The sequence below is a fragment of the Haliotis asinina genome, chromosome 1 (genome assembly GCF_037392515.1).
Source record: "Haliotis asinina isolate JCU_RB_2024 chromosome 1, JCU_Hal_asi_v2, whole genome shotgun sequence".
NCBI lineage: Eukaryota > Metazoa > Mollusca > Gastropoda > Lepetellida > Haliotidae > Haliotis > Haliotis asinina.
In genome coordinates this window covers 22,684,698-22,701,589 of record NC_090280.1, presented here as the reverse complement: position 1 = coordinate 22,701,589, position 16,892 = coordinate 22,684,698, and the positions used below count along the sequence as shown (strand labels likewise).

Genomic DNA, 16,892 nt, shown 5'->3' with positions numbered 1-16,892 from the left:
AGAAACCAGTGCTTCCATGGCCTTTTTGATCAACACATTCAACCCGAATCGATCAGTTATGAGATTATCTCGGGCTCAGATCGGAACACTTCTTCAGTCTATGTCCAGGAGATGCCAAGCAATGCTCAAAGTGAACGGACGTCACAACCGGTACTGACGTTAAAACCGGAGTCGAGTGTAGCGTTAACGTTGCGATGACATAAACGGTAAGTTGAGTTTAGGCTTAACTGAATAGGAGCTGTTTGTTATGAATACAATAACTGAATAGGTAGGGCTCTTTGATATGTCTAACAAAGACAGACAGACAGTAATTCAGGCCAAACGACCCATAGTACAGTTATATGTTTTTGTTTCAAAACTAGTACTTTTTTCAGAAAACATGCGATGGAGATAATACCATCTCCATTCTTAGAATTTAAAAGATTTATCATGGAATGTTGATCTTTATACCCTGTACATAAGTTTGAAAGACATTTATTGTTGCAGGTCTCGGTAGTTCTTGCACACAAATAACACATGATATTTATCCTCGACCTCATTGCTATTACATTTTACACATAAAAATTCACTTGGATTTAAATTTTCACATTTACGATCAGAGTGTTCACTGAAATCACGCAAGGAGATTCTGAATTGAGAAAACACACAACAATATAATATCTTAATGAATTGGTAAGTATTTGGATTCTCTTGGTTCATATGCATGGCATACACATGTACATGAACTTCTTTTGAAGTGAGTGAGTGAGTTTAGTTTTTCGCCACTTTTAGCAATATTCCAGCAATATCACGGCGTGGGACACGGCGGGGGAATCGATTCTTTTGAATTTGTGGAGACCATTGCTTGTGAGGGATGCACATCCCTTAGTGCCGGACTGAAACTAAACGTCTTTAATGAAAAATACGATTTTTGTCTTAATTCCGTGTATTTATTGTATGTGAAGAAATAATGCACAACAATTTTAACTGGATGACCACGCGGGCACGAGGGGCTGTCGATGATGTGTCTCTCAAACCTGTCATCATTTAAATCACTACAACGGAACCTGAGACTTCTTAGTATATAGGCTAGGTCAAACATAAAAGTTTTGTTACATGTATTTGGTTTTAATATCGAGGTTTTTTTTAATCTGGATAAAGTATGAATGCTAGTAATTGAATTTCAGAACTTAGAGGATTCCAGTTTTATTGCATCAAGTAGAAATGATCTGGCAGATGCCTGATGCCGATACTTTTGACGGTGTATCCCCACTATGCCCAATATCTTAAAACATCAAAATGCAGTCACCCGTAGAACAAAAGGGGTATTAGTTATATAGTTTGTTTCAAGGTATGTCTGGTGACACCGTGACCACAAGTCTCACTAAATTAGTGAGCACATTTCAGAAGAAATGTCCGTTATATTCGGACTTACGATATGACTTATGGGAAAATGTAGAAAGTAGTAATCCTTTTTCCCTCTCCTGTCACCTACCGACCACGCTGCATTCATACTTAGTAATGCTAAGGTAATTAAACCTCTAGCTGGAATGGTTACTAAATGTTTAATAAACGTAAACGCATATTGTAGTCCTGTAACTACACATAAAACACTTTATTGGTGAATATGGAACTGTCGATACATTATTCACTATAACTATTTTTTTCATCGTTGGTGCTTATATACTGTGATAGATTATTCACTTCAAGCACTACTATACGTTCTGTAGTGTCTTGTGTCTCGTAGGCCATATGGCCGGATGTTATATTTTATGAGTCTTTCAAATTATGTATGCATAGTATGTGACACATAAATACAAATTTTCTCTCTTTTCTATCTGTCAACACTAACACATGTCATAGCCATGAATGTGAATGATAAAACGATCCCCCACTTCATCATTCATCATCATGGCTAATGCTCAAGTAGGCGTCCAGTACGTTATATATTCTCAAGGTGGACAGACGTGTTGCAAACCATTTCCTTTTGGTGTTAGCCTGATAGGTTACAAAACTTCATTTTTAGATGGTATTGAAGGCTTGTCCAGCCTTTTTAGCAATTCATGTGTAAGCCCACGCCATTTTTGCTATGGGCAGATAATTATTTATTAGAGTCTCACCTCATTTGGTACATTTCAAAAACATACAACATATCAGTGAGCGTATATATTTTTGTAGCTAAGCCCGTTGTGGACAAAATGTGATATACGGCAGCTATAAGTTTAGGATTAAGAACCGAAAGAATAATAGACTACTGGAGTCCTTGTCAAAGACTGCTGAGCGACACTGAATATAAATGAAGGACCTATCAAATAGAACGGCAACCATCCTTCAACTGCAGAACTACAGCAAGCTGTGTCCATCAAGGAAGAAGTATTGAGACGTAACCCTTAAGGAAGAAAATCTGTTCTGCAATACCTTGATTGTATCTCTCATTAACTGTTGTTTCCAGATATGTTGATACACTGTCACTGCGCATTTAAAAAAGGAGGTAACAGTAGGAGTAAACTCTACTGACATACTATTAGATCGCCAAATCACCACCACAAGTATTTCCCGAATGGTAGGTGGTGTCCAGGTATTGCTACATCAACGCTGCGGATGTCTGCGTGCTGCCAGGATTCTGTAAGACATTTAAAGTCAAAAGGTCGAAATTCTGTGTAAGGGAAATACATTTTGTCTTTCAAGCTGCGTACGTCCAATGTGTATTATTTCAGAGGATCTGAAATAATTCTGCCCAGGATTAGGATGAATATCGCCGCAGCACAGAGGGATGGGAGAGGCTATTTCAGATACATGACAGTAGAGATACAAGAACCTAAAACTGAGTTTGGATCTCATTAATCGGACTGCAAAATGTTGAACCCACTGCCGTCTTTATGTTCCACATTGGGCATGTATTTAAAGCGGACATCATGTTACAGGTGAAGAAAATATGTTACAGGTGAAGATCAAATGGGACAGGCTGGAATCCCATATTTGTGTAATGGTTATGTCATGTCCGAAGCACCCGTCTACTAAACGCGATGGTAAAAGTAAACGTTGTGATGACAGAAGTGACGGTTATCTCAGGTCAGAAGTACCTGTAGTCAGAATGTGCTGGAAGTCAGAAGAAAGTGTAACGATGATAGAGTGAGTTTAAAGCCACTTTGGCAATATTTCAACCATCTCGTGACTAAAACAGTTAATGCTAAATTTATTTCATTAAAACCTGTCACCAAACGGCAAGAACACAACTAGTATATCATAGTAAGGCATTAAAAACTATCATGTAGCTTAAAATTGTATACCAAGTAGGACATTAGAACATAGGAAAGGGCTATAGATCTCCAGCAACTGGAGGTAGATGACTGGTCACAATATGAGCAATTATTCTACAGTGGTCTTGGATCTCCCAAGACAGCGAAAATTCACCTTTCAAAGTCGTTTATTAATACAAGCCACGTTGACAGCACCTGTGTAAGGTTAGAATCGATCGACAGCAGCATTCCACGGGTCTAAAAAAACCTTTTGCAACATCATATATATCATTTCCAAAATCGTACCAACTTGTCGGCCATAGATGGCCTTGACTGAAATTAATTAACGCATTTACGTTTTCGCTGTCTTTGGTGACCCATGATTTGGGCGTGAAATTGTGCAAGTAGCTGTTTTTGATAAGTCGTGGTGTATAAGGTTTGATATAATGATCCGAATGTGAATACCGAGGTGTATGTACAGACTGTTTTGTGATGTATATGTGTGAATACCGCGGTGTATTTACAGATCATATCTGTGACATATATGTGAGTATATGAAGATGTATGTACAGATTGTTTTGTGATGTATATGTGTGAATACCGCGGTGTATTTACAGATCATATCTGTGACATATATGTGAGTATATGAAGATGTATGTACAGATTGTTTTGTGATGTATATGTGTGAATACCGAGGTGTATTTACAGATCATATCTGTGACGTATATGTATGAGTACCGAGATATATACGTGCTGTTTGTTTCTGTGACGTATATGCACGAATACCCAGATGTACAAAATGGTAATTCTGCTCACTGGTAATCTCCAAAATATCCAGTCTGTCTGAGGAATGTGAGTGAGTTAGTTTGGTTTTACGCCACCCTTAGCAATATTCCAGCAATATCACGACGGGGAGCACCAGAAATGGGCTTCACACGTTGTGAATGTTGGGAAAACGGAATCCTGATTTTTGGCGCGACGAACGAACAAATTGTCCACCAGGGTACAGCACCGTCACCCGAGGAATATAAATCAAGGTCAGTAGTTAACTCCTTCAAGGTCCCTTAACTCACTCACTCACCCATTCATCCCCAGCGTTGACCTTTAAACTTTGTAAAACATGTCCGAGTGAGCTACAGCGACACGGAAATGTTTTTAGTGATCATGCATGTATTCAGACTTGGCTTCTTAAACTAAAAGTTCCATGTAGTTGAAAGTTTGACAAGATTATTTCGATGTTAGATTTATTCCAGCAAAATTGCTTTGATTTTTTGGAGAGAAATGTTGTTTTTCAAACAAAACCTCTCGCACAGTTGCACATATTACATACAGGAGGTTCCTATATGGCTGCATCAACACCAGTGTAGCATAAAATGCAGCTCAACTCAACTCAACTCAACTATATCGAAACAAGTCTCATGACTTTGTCCGATCTGAAGACATGCATAGTTAAGATTGTTTGCGGCGCTACAGTACAGAAATACTCTACTGTATTATTTTCAAGAGGAATATTTCACATTCCATCCGTATGACACCTTCAGCATTTCTTTACACGAGAAAGTATGGTTCAGTGATGTCTGCAGGAAACGGGTTGTTTACAGTTGTTCAAATGTCAGCTGGTGTTCAGCTACAGATCACGATACGTCAGTTCTAAGACAAATACTACCTGAGGAATACATTCTAGGCAGGGTGATGCCAATACAGAAGTAGGATAGCAGTAATGTCAATTCTGAGCATTCCTGTACAATAAGAGACATGTGTGTCATGCCTTCTGTATGAAATAAACTGTTTCATCAAGTTTACAGTATGTAAAACTAAAGTAAAGCTATTAAAGCATTTGTGGGAGATATGTAAAACAATTCTTTAACTATGTATTTGAATCGTGTTTGAGCATGTGTGTGTACATGTGTGTTAGCGCCCATGTGTTTATTTTGAAATGGGTGTTCTATTCATCTGGAGTTTTATTTGAGGTGCTGACAATCAGAATATCACAATCGGAAACCGACCCGTACCTGCTGGGTCATGGAAACAAAACTTGTGGAACATTAGTCCATAATCCTATCTACCCCATGAGCAATCTTATGTGTATAGCGTTTGATATAAGTGAAATTTGTTACAAAAACATTTATACTGATGAGTGTGTGGAGACAACATAACAGTTAAATGTTTTTGATAAAACAGGAAAGCTATATTGATTTAAAACATGTTTTAAAGGTTAAAGCTTTATTGACTGAAATAAATATTGTTGATATACTATATATACGGTGAGTAAAGGGTTGTTGATATACCATATATACTTTGGGTAAAGCTCAAAGCTTTTCCTTTCATGCGTCCGCTTCCTGAAAGAACATACCGTTCGGTAACTGCATACATCATGGCGTTGTACAAACATCAACGTTCACCGGGTATGTAGAGGACAAGCAGGAACATATCTCATAACTGTCGATATATCACTACAGTTCTCTGTAAAATAGGGCATCGTGGAAAACACTTTCTGTTCACTTTCACTGGAGTACTCTTATTTTTCCAGCTGAAATTAGAAGAATTTGTAGATGTTGAACTATATAGGCTTTGATCCTCTGTTGAAGAAGTGAAGGGTAGAGAGACGTGTACATGTGGAACTCTTCCCTCAGTTTAGGCTTCATTTGGTACTGTGGTCCTCTGTTGAGGAAGATGAGGGGTGGAGAGACGTGTAGATGTGGAACTGTACCGTCAGTTTAGCCTTCATTTGGTACTGTGGTCCTCTGTTGAGGAAGATGAGGGGTGGAGAGACGTGTAGATGTGGAACTTTCCCCCCAGGACTCTCTCGTAATCGTGTAGAGTTAAGACATCGTTGTTGGAAGCACGAGGTACATCACTGAAGTCATGGGATAATCTCTCTGCCATCACAGTAAGGTAGTCACCACATCTGTAATTACAACATTACACTTATATTTCTATAGATGATCCTGATGGTTGCTGTTCGGTTGTTCGTTATTTAACACCACATTCAGCAATATTTCAGCTATATGGCAGCTGTCTGTAATTAATCGAGTGTGGACCAGACAATCCAATGATCAGCAGCATAAGCATCGGTCTACGCAATTGATTTGTTTGTTTAAATCTGACCTTAGGCTTCTGATATAAGTCGAATAAATAGTCTTTACATAGACATGAGACAGCAACTGGGCAAATATATAAAGATTCTACTCCATACTACTCCAGCATTAAAGATACAAAAGTAAATATATGTACCTTCTTCCCTGGTCCTCTGAAAACGAAGGGAAGACTGAAAATGAATTAATCGTCTACATTACCACTTACTGAACACGAGTGAGTGAGTGAGTATTGTTTTTCTCTGTTTATGACAATATTCATAAAATATCACGGATTGGAACGCCAGGGTGAGAGGCTGAAATGGGCTTCACGAACGATTGTTAAACCATTAGGCTACTGTACTGACCTTTACTGAATCCAAACAACAACGAATAAAAGAGACATTTGCATTTGTGACAAGCATAGGTTGCACAGGATCAATTCTGACCCGAATCTCCAAGGTGTATTGTAAGACAGTATATGGTTTACAGTCATTATTATCTCATCCCACCGGGTACCGGGTACCCCTTCACTGATTGGTAAATTATACTGAAATCGCTGAAGAAATCAGCTAGCGTTACTGACCTGTTATGACGAGAATACCAGTGGGTTGTTGAAGACCAATTCACTTTGGGGTAAGGGCGTGCTGCTTGAGGTGTGTTGGTTTGTGGAGGGGAGTGAACTGATGACTCAATGCATTTGATTCATTTGATGGAAAGGATTCATACATTCACTGTACCTTTCACGTCCTTGCAGACAAGAACAGTGACTGCTGCCACCACAACTGCCACAGCAGTCAGCATAACGGAGTAGACAGCTACGATGGGGACGATGTCGTCTACGTTGACATCACCTCCTGATATAACACATGTACTTAGTATTGGACACATATGAGATCCGTCGTTAATATTCATTATTACTTTAAAATCATAGATACTGATTGCAGTACATTTGGAAGAAATGCTTTTTGTAACTATTTGTTCAAAGATACTACAATTCATAACAAACTAACAGATCCCTGTCTTAATCACAACACATCTATTGAAGCGAGAGATGCACAATGGAAACAGAATCATCCGTGAGGTGTGAAATATTACCTTGTTCGTACTAAACACTGAATATATTTCGGACATCAATAATGGCCAGCTAACAGTTTTTATAACTAAGAAAATGGCATTTGTTCTATGACCAACTTGTCAAAGAAACCACGATTCTTTATAAGCTAAGAGAGTCCTGTCTACATCTCATAACAGGAAAAGGAAGCAAGCAATTAATGAAGTAGGAAGAATTATCCGTGAGGCATGACCGGAAACATGACCGTTACATCTGTCCAGGCTAGTGGATCTGTCATCAATGAACCCTGGTTATGTTTCGTGGAAATTAAGAAGTGTCATTAAAAAGTGTCATGACATTAGAACACATAAGAATATGACCGAGGGATTTCATGTTTTTATCTGACTTAATTTATAACAGGAATCATGAATAATAAAATTGTTATAAATAATAAGAGTCATATGGCAACATTTCTTGGCTCCGAATTGACACAGTTCACACAGTCCTTAAGCATGCTCGTAGTTAACCTTGAGACACCAACCTTCTATTTCCTGGTAGCTGCCGTCATTTTCATCTTCCCTGTGATACGATACCAGACTGATGAACGTGATTATTGAACACGAGGAAAATGTGAGGAAATGAATATTAAACGTGATGATAATTAGGTCCACACAAAGTCACTGACACAAAATATTACATTATGATGTGGATTTTGTGTAGTTTCACTCTGAAGTCGTTCAAGGTCACATTGTTTTGTGGAGAATAAATGAGTGAGTATTGCTCCATGCGGCATTAATTTGGCAGCTATTCGAGGCGATGAACTGTTTATTCATTTCATTTGAAACTCACCGATAATCAGCGTATCCTGTCTCTGAAAGTTACAATATTCTGTGGTTAATGATGAACTCAAAGAGATGGTTCTTTGTCCACCCTTAATGATTTTATTACTGCACGTCGATATGCGACTTTGGTACTCTTTAAACACGTTTCAGAAATTAAAAGTGTACAAGAAACTGCGCTGAAATAAGTAACCACCATTTGTCGTGAATGTTCAGATGTTCAGAATGAATAAAGAAAAACAGGAACTGTTACTCATGAGTGATACATTAAGTATTTAATGATTCATGGGTACCCTTTTAACCTTCAAAGAAACGTCTTCTGATGTATTACATATTTCATTTAATATGTTAGAAACGACTTATGACACAAACCTTCTATCTGCTGGTAGCCCCCGTCTTCTCCTGAGTCCCGGGTGTATGTGACAATGCTGAGGACAGAATTTTACAAAGGCTAAAATTTGTCCAAACAGACAGTCAAACACACTGGAATGTAATTGCTTCACAAAATCTATTACATACATGTAAACGTGCTGGGAATTTCATAATTGTAGTTTCCTAACGAAAGTGATATAACTGGAAATGTTTTTACACCGGCAAGACAGACTTTTAGAAAATCCACGATGACAAATTATTTACAAGGATGAAATGACCTGCTGTTGACTCGGTGCTAACTTGTACATTCACCAAAATTGTTTTAGTCGCCTAGTGAGGAAGTAAGTGACCACTGGGGAAGTAAAAACCAGGAAAGACCAATGGCCTTGATGATCGAGTCCTGATTCGTCTGGAAACATGTAATACCATGACACAGACAGAAGAACTCTGTCAGCAATGAAGATTGGCGAGTCCGACTCTCCACTAGTTTTGTTTGCTTACTTATTTTTCTTACTGTTGCACTCAGCAATATTTCATCCATATGGTGGCGGGATGTATATTATCGAGTCTGGACCAGAGAATGAAGTGGTGAACAGTATGAGCATCGATCTATGCAACTGAGATACAATGGCATGTATCGATAAATAAGCAAGCCTGTCCACCCGATCCCGTTAGTCGTCTCTAACAAACATTGGTTGACTCACCCGGATTTCACTGGTTCCTATCCAGAACCATTAGAATGAGACTGTACCTGTGGTTTTGAGGAACAGTCACCGATCGACGTTATCAACAGAAAGTATACCGTTGTCGTGCCACATTTTGGACGCCATCATTTGACGATATGAACCAAATCGAAAGTCTTTCGATTATTTGTTATTTCAAATTTGAACTGGAGATCCTTCTGGAGGAATTGACGTAGTTCTACTAAATGAATGGCAGAGGATTCGAGGCTTGATTCCCATTATAAGGCGACTGAGGGATGTTAGCCATGAGACAGGCATCTAGATACTAATGTGGTCTCTAGCACAGGCACTCGTGTCATTGCGAGGATTAAAGATTGTTTTAAATATGAAAATTTTGAGATGACCCCCAACTTGAAACTCTTCACAGTACATTATATCTAGACATAATGTAGTGTGAAGCGTTTGAAGTCACCTGTGGTCGCTAGTTGTGGTTCGTCTAGTAACCACAACAATTATTTGAGAAATGCGTCACAACCCAGTCGGTGACGCACTGATGGGAACCATACTTCCAGTCCATGTTGATGTTCACGTTTGTGTGTGTAGACAAGATTGGTGGTACTGGATTAATAGACTTGTGCATCCACAAACGTCAATAGAGATGAAAACTCAGTCTGTACTGTCCCCACAAAGGTATCATATAGTATAAGGGACAAATAGCTCTCACAAATGGACACACATTGGTGATAAGTCTCAAGATTTTACCTGACAAGTTTACGTATTTATTCCCAGCCACCAGCAGCCTGATCTGTGGTATACTATCAATTAAGGCTGTGTCAGAAAGTTCAAAGCCATTATACTCACCGATTAAGAATGTATCCCCTCCCTGAAACGGAGTAGACAATTACACTTGCAAAATGTTAGATGACAAATATACGATCAACGAATTATTGGTGTAGTTGCACACAGGTGAATCACAAATACCAAATTTAATTTTTCAGAACAGTACAAGGCTCTTTAATTGTTAGGTCAAGAAAGGGAACAAAATGTCAAGTACAACACAGGTGGCTGTTATTTCACATGACTTCTCGGATGAGTTTATGTCACTCAATAATAGTGTCTCTTAAAGGATATAAACACTGCGTTAAAGGCTGGACACAGGATCCTTTTCTCCACAAAGAGGCGACTTTCTTCCTTTCTTGTTAACACCAACGGCGTGTTTAAACTCAATCAAAATCGAACATAAAAAAATAGACTAATCTGCTGTGACATAAATCCATTGATTTAAATCAAAGAAGAAGATGATAGTATGTGAGTATGATGTGAAGCTTGTAAATGTAGACATTTATGTAGTGCTGAGTTTATTATGCTATAGTCAAAGTAAAAAAATAAACTTTCGTATGGGTGAATATATCAGTTATGAGGATAAAACTATATTCACCACCTGACCAAAAGCGGTATAAATTATGTACTATATAAAAGAACACTACTTTTCAGTTGTACTTTCTTCTTCCTTCATTTTTGTAGCTATTCCGGTTGGATTTGTTACTAAAATGTTTTATCCAACTATTTCCCGGTTATGCCTGAACACCGTGCTTTTGAGATTCCAGGAAACAACATATGCAGGAAATAATCGCAACACACCTTAAAGTATTTGCAGCTGAGTGAGTGAGTTTAGTTTTAGCAACATTTCAGCAATAGGACATTACAACAGTAATGGGCTTCACATATTTTTCCTATGTCGTTATGTCGGAAATCGAACCCAGGTGTTTGGCGTGATGGGCAAATGCTGTAACCACTAGGCTACCCCTACGCCCCTACTTGCACTTGGAAGTGCGAAAGAAGTGCTTTTGAACGTATACATTCCATGGTTATAAGGTCAAGCTGGATCATGGCATAGCATAAATTTAATAATACCACGTACAGACAAACATGAACGCAGGATTCTAAAATACCGCCGTGGAATACTTTTTCATTCACTCTCACATCACACCGTATTACCCCCGAGTCTGTGTTTTCTACAAACAACTATGACGACAACGGCGATGACCACGATCAGGACCAAACAGACAGCAGCCACGGGGACCATGGAAACGACACCAAATTCATTAAGCTCACGTGCTGAAACATTTAACATGTACCATGCAGTTTAGTATGTGTCTAATCCTGTTTTGAATGCAAATATGCAATACCTTATCTACTATATCGGCAATACCGTATCCACTTTCTGTACGTGTGTATGGCACGTTCTTTCTTTGGATGTCTCTCAGTATTCCACAATACGTAATATTACAAAGGGTATACGGTGGCACTTCCAAACGACATCTATAATAATATTTCCTTTTGTCACTTTGCATATCATGTTGTCCTTCATGGCATATTTTCAGTTTATAGGGCAAGCAGAAACATTTGAGATTGTTGGACTGACTGTCTGACTTCTTTTTGTTTTACACCGCTTTAAACAATATTCTGGCAACATCACAGAGGGATCCACCAGAAATGGGCTTCCTATATTGTACCCACGTGGAGATTCGAACCAAGGTTTTCGGCGTGACGAGTCAACGCTTTAACCACTAGGCTACCCCACCACCCCTATGATTGTAGCTGATAACTGAACCTTGGCTTATTATTTCTATTGCATTATGGTCAAAATTGAATTCTTAATGAATACTACGGGTTGAAATGATTACTGATTTTGAATAGTGCCTTTACAGGTTTTGTCCAAATACAACTTTAAATGTGACATATTCTGTTACTAAAGAATGTGTGCAAGTCTTACTGAGGACCTCCAGTGTAAGGCTCCGTGATGCACTCCCATGGCTGTTGTTGACGTGACACGTGTACTCTCCAGACACAGACACATCTACAGCTGGTATGGACAACACAGCCTCCCTATGTCATGTAATCACCATCATTCTTGGTGTGTTCCACCAGGTTACAGTGCAGACAGGGTTACAGTCAGCAGAACATCTCATTGTTACAGGTTTCCCTTCTTCTACCTGCAGCTTGTCCCTTGTGCCGTCAAACTGTATCTGGTCAGGTCCATCTGGAGTGCATGTGAGATGGTCAGAAATAATAAATTGAAATTGTCTTCTATCATACCCATGCCACCATATATCTAGTGTGACTGTCTTCCAAAGGGATTCAAGATTGAAGAATGATATTTGATTATAACTAGAATCCCAGCCTCGTTTCTACTGATATCACACACGTTGCTAAAAAGATATCCTCGGAAAGCCTTTGTAATTCTATCAACTCGTGCTTATATAATTGATATCAGTAGAGGCGAGGGTGATAATCTCTATTTATGCGTATATGTGCAGAATGGCTGAGCAATTGCAACATAGGATAAGGTGTGATGATGAATCGGATCGGAATTCTGTGGCGATATCTCGAGACATCATAGCTCGGGTCTTACCATAAGTCATCCGTTTCAGGAAGTTTGTAGTTTCTGAATTATTGTTGAATGGGCAAGCTGCAGGTTCACTTGAAGTTAGGCATTAAACGTTGATAGTGACAACGCATGGAGCAGAATCAGATTTTCTGAGGATTGTATATGAAGAAACATCTGGCTTCTATTATTGTTTCAATATTAATCAACCTGAACCTACATAAAACATTGAGAGTGTATCCCCGACTCCAGTCTGACAGTAGTCCTTCTTCTCCAGATTGACAAGAGTACACTCCCTTGTCCTCCTTGGTGACGTAGTCTATGGTCAGGCATTGTCCGTCCACCTGCACTCTGTTGTCTACCCTGCTGTCTACACTCCTGTTGTTTCTCCTCCAGGTGTAGGAAGTAGTCAGAGTATACTGGTACCGACACTGGTTTGGAGGAAGACTCCGGGAGGTTGTGGAGCAGGTCAGGTTGACAGGATCACCGGATACAGGGTCAGCGACAGCCGTGGTGATGTTCGGTTTTGATGGTTTCCCTGTGAAAAGTTGAATGGAAATGGTTGTAATCTTGTCCTTATTCTTTTTAATTATTAATAACATATATGAATATGTACTATAGATTCAGTGACATTAAGTCACCGTCATACGCCAAAATGTCGTTTGAACAGAAAGTTTATTTGAATTGATCTTAGTGAACGTCAAATGTTCTATCCATTCCCAAGGAAGCAATAACAGATGGATAGTGAATGCAGTGAGGCAGAATCCCTGACCACGTCCGTGATACTGTTCATAAAACGTCTGTAGGGAGAGAGGAAGGTCAGGTGTTATAAAACGTCTGTAGGGAGAAAGGAAGGTCAGGTGTTACAAAACGTCTGTAGGGAGAGAGGAAGGTCAGGTGTTATGAAACGTCTTTTGGGAAAAAGGAGGGTCAGGTGTTATAAAACGTCTTAAGGGGGAAAGGAAGGTCAGATGTTATGAAACGTCTGTAGGGGGAAAGGAAGGTCAGATGTTATAAAACGTCTGTAGGGAGAGAGGAAAGTCAGGTGTTATATAAGGTCTGTAGGGAGAGAGGAAGGTCAGGTGTAGTAAAACGCATGTAGGGAGAAAGGAAAGTGAGGTGTTATAAAACGTCTTTTGGGAGAAAGGAGGGTCAGATGTTATAAAACGTCTGTTGGGAGAAAGAAAGGTCAGGTGTTATAAAACGTCTGTAGTGAGAGAGGAAGGTCAGGTGTTATAAAACGTCTGTAGTGAGAGAGGAAAGTCAGGTGTTACAAAACATCTGTAAGGAGAGAGGAAGGTCAGGTGTTATAAAACATTATGAAAGTGCCATCGAAGATGATTGGTCAGTGTCATAGTTTACCCTTCAACGATAACAAAATATAAGAATATAATATATACAATATATTTCATCTGGATTCTGTTACAGGATGAAGCTTTATGGTGATGTTCATCGCTATCGTAATTAGTTCTTGCAATGACATTTGTGTAAACGACGTTAAACTATAATGCTATAATGATAAAACTATGATAAGTATGGATAATTATTTCGCAGATTATCTGCCTGTGACCGCCATATTTCTATCAATGTGTCTCAAAAACTAGCTTTTGATGCTGATTTTATATTTATATTTATATTTACACTGTATATTTATATTTGGTACTCAGAGTGTCTTCACACTTACGTAATACAATAAGAAGTTGAGACATGCCACTGTTATGGGTGGTTAAGTTGTAGACTCCGGCGTCCTGTACGCCAACACTGTGGAATGTGAGATTGACTAGCTTCCTCCCCTCCAGAGATGTATTGAAAGTCAGCTGAATCCTCGTTCCGTTGTCTGTGTGTGTGTTGACACTTGCAGGCAGAGGCTTATTGTCATCCATAATGAACAGGACAGTGGAACCAGATCTGTTGTTTGGATGTGATAGATCTTATCTTAAAATCCGTAACTGACTGACTGACACTCCAGATCATGTTGACACTTTGTCCGACACGGGCCACGATGTTGGTATAAGAAGCTGAAACATATCAGCATAATTAGTACACGATACACAAAAGAAACATAAAGACCAACTTTGAAAAATAAATACACGTAATTGCATATTTGATCCAATTTAACTGATACAAAGATGATATCGTGGTGACATTGTCATAAGACGCCCGTTCAGTGAGCTGTCGATCACCACTTCTCTGTACTATGTTATGTGGATTTCTCTGCCATTCTTCCTACAATGCATTGTAAACGTGCCGTATTTTGACTACGATGCAAACATTAAGATGTTGTATCTGATTCAGATCCTAAGATCTGGAGGGTCAGGGCAAGGCACTGACGTTTGAAGCGAGATAACAATGACACGGGCTGTGTATGCGGCACCGCCATGTCATGTTGAACTTTCTCTTTCAGTTGAAGAAGCTGACGTTGAAGAATTTGGTCCCTGCACCAGTTCCCTGAACCGCCATCACGTACATCTTCCCAAGTAGGATATGATTCCCCACACTATCACACGTTCGACACCAAACCTGTCGACCTGTCGGAAAGTGCTGAATACCTTCACTTGACGTCAGACGACAGCCTACCATCAGTTTCAGCATTGAGGGAGAATTCACGAATCATCATTGCTCCAGACTCACCGCCATTTTCTCCATACCTGCACGGTGTTGCTCCATGCTACACGTCGTCATCGTCAACGGTGCAGACTTCTCAACATAGGAACAAATACTTTGGTGTCTGATTTCATGCTGTTTCGTCGGTCAACAGCACATACTATGCACATGTCGAGCAGTATCGGCGGTGGTAGATGGCGGTGAGGAAGATGAAAGACACAAATGTTGCGATATTTTGTAAGACTGTCTACTCTTCTCTACCACTTCTCGGGTCATCGGGTGTGTGAGTGCGTGAGTGCGTGAGTGCGTGAGTGCGTGAGTACGTGAGTGCGTGAGTGCTTGGTTTGAAACTAAGCGTCACGTCGCGATCGGCAATATTCCATCAATATCGTGACGAGAACAATTTAATTTATATCTATATTAAAATCAATACATTTAGAACGTAAGCGCTGCCATCAAAGTACAGTACAAATATCACAACTCGTAAGTTACTGGTACGCTATCATGGAAATAATCACTAGATATCACCAGCATCTGAACGTTGATCACCATGCTAGGGACGAGTGAGTGAGTGAGTGAGTGAGTGAGTGAGTCAGTGAGTCAGTCAGTCAGTCAGTCAGTCAGTCAGTCAGTGTTTTAGTTTTGCGCCGAGTTTCGCAATATCCCAGCAATAGAAGGGAACACCTGAAATGGGCTTCACACATTGTACCCATGTTGGGAATTGATTCCGCATGGAAGGCTTTACCCACAAGGCTACCCCACAGCCATGGTTGCTTTCAGGTGGTTAATATAACGCGATATGGTGTACGTCGACGTGATTTGCAAATGCAGTCTGGTACGTTCCAGTTTGGAGGCGTCGTTAGGCGATGTTGCGACTGGCGTCTTTTACGTCTTTTCCCCAATTTCATTAAGTCAACAAATGTATAACAAAAGCTGACTTTCGTTATCATTGATGTTTGTAGCAGCACATGACTGCCACAAGCCGCCCCGCTTGTTTCATTTTAATGACAGTTTTCTGAAGTACATCCCACGAACGTTTAGGAAGTATTCGTTTGGATTTACGAACTTCTGACTACCGTAGGTTGATAGAAATTATTCTATTCGTACAGTATAAACCGTTTCTTCAACTCACTCAACACTCATCATGATATACAAGTATGGTTCTCAGTTGGGCGCGCGGTGTCCCGGTTTCAGATTTCGACCAAGAGCACGTGTGAATGAATTACCAGAAAATAGTTCGCGAAATAGTGTTTGCGAAAGGACCGCATTCTGACCTAGCTGCCGCTCCCGTCATGCCTCCCTGGGCCTTTTTTCTGTGCTTGTGTATGACATAACAAATTTTACCTCATATTGTGGTCTTGGAGGGAGGCGAGTAAAATGGGTCAAGTGGCTTGTTGACAATGGCTTGTTGCCCAGCAACACCGGACCTTGCACATCATATTAATCACTGGTTGATGATTACTTCAGTTGAAGTTCTGTCGAATGTTTCGAAAAACAAAACACCAAACATGTTCAAACGTTTCTGCCAAAATATGACAAACTTAGAACACACCTTATACCTAACTGGAATGATAAAAAGTAAAGATAAACGCTTACCAGCAAATTCCAGTATGCCTCCAAAGAAGATCACAGTTTTCAGACAAAACAAATGAAAAAACAT

The 16,892-nt window shown here is 39.7% G+C and overlaps 1 pseudogene; it reads right to left on the bottom strand.

Moving 5' to 3' along the window:
* Positions 1 to 5,853: 5,853 nt before the first annotated feature.
* LOC137259953 (carcinoembryonic antigen-related cell adhesion molecule 2-like) lies at positions 5,854 to 16,892 on the bottom strand (annotated as a pseudogene).